The following is a 762-nucleotide window of genomic DNA, read 5'->3' as shown; positions in this document are numbered from 1 at the left end:
GACTCATTTTTGCCACGTCTTCCCATACTAATAACTTCCAATCTCATAAGCTGACTGTATGCGTTGACAAGATATATTAGCCAGAGCTTCATGGCACTTAATTTTTTTCTTTTGAATTCAAGATACTTATGGATAAAATCTAGCAAGCAGAAGAAAATATTTTAGTATAGATTATTCTAGAATATTCTTTCGTATAGAATTTTATAATAGAATATTCTTTAGTATAGAATTTTAGTATAGACTGACCCTCCTCCACCAAGAATCTAGTTCTTTCATCTTACATTTTTCATGTTAATCATTAAAACTTTTGAACTAAGCTAAAAAAAGAAAACGTGTTTTTTCCTAAGATAGCTGTTTTAGAGCTATACTTAGATTATTTTGCTATGGCTGCAGCAGCTCAGGGCAGTGATTGCTAAGAAGGGGTGGATTACAGGAAAAAGAAGCAAGTAATTTTAGGTCTCCTCTAATTTCATTCCAATAATCAGAAGCCAGAGCATGACTAGTTTCAATGTGGTAACGCACTCTGATAACTAAAATGAAAGGTAAGACCTCACAGGAGATAGGATGGGATATGTTTTTATGCGAAACGGAACTGTAATGTAATAGTAAGAGAGGCACCCTCCTGCTATTGAACACATGCAGGATTCCATATTCTACGTTAATATATTACATTATATATGATTTAAACCTTACAACATTCTGATGAGTTCAATGCTATTATCATCCCATTTTATACATGGGGAAACTAAAGCATAGAGTATT

This window comes from Trichechus manatus, unplaced genomic scaffold (assembly GCF_000243295.1).
Source record: "Trichechus manatus latirostris isolate Lorelei unplaced genomic scaffold, TriManLat1.0 scaffold00286, whole genome shotgun sequence".
In the NCBI taxonomy this organism is placed as follows: Eukaryota; Metazoa; Chordata; class Mammalia; order Sirenia; family Trichechidae; genus Trichechus; species Trichechus manatus.
The sequence above is the reverse complement of the archived record's forward strand: the minus strand, read 5'-3'. Positions refer to the sequence as shown.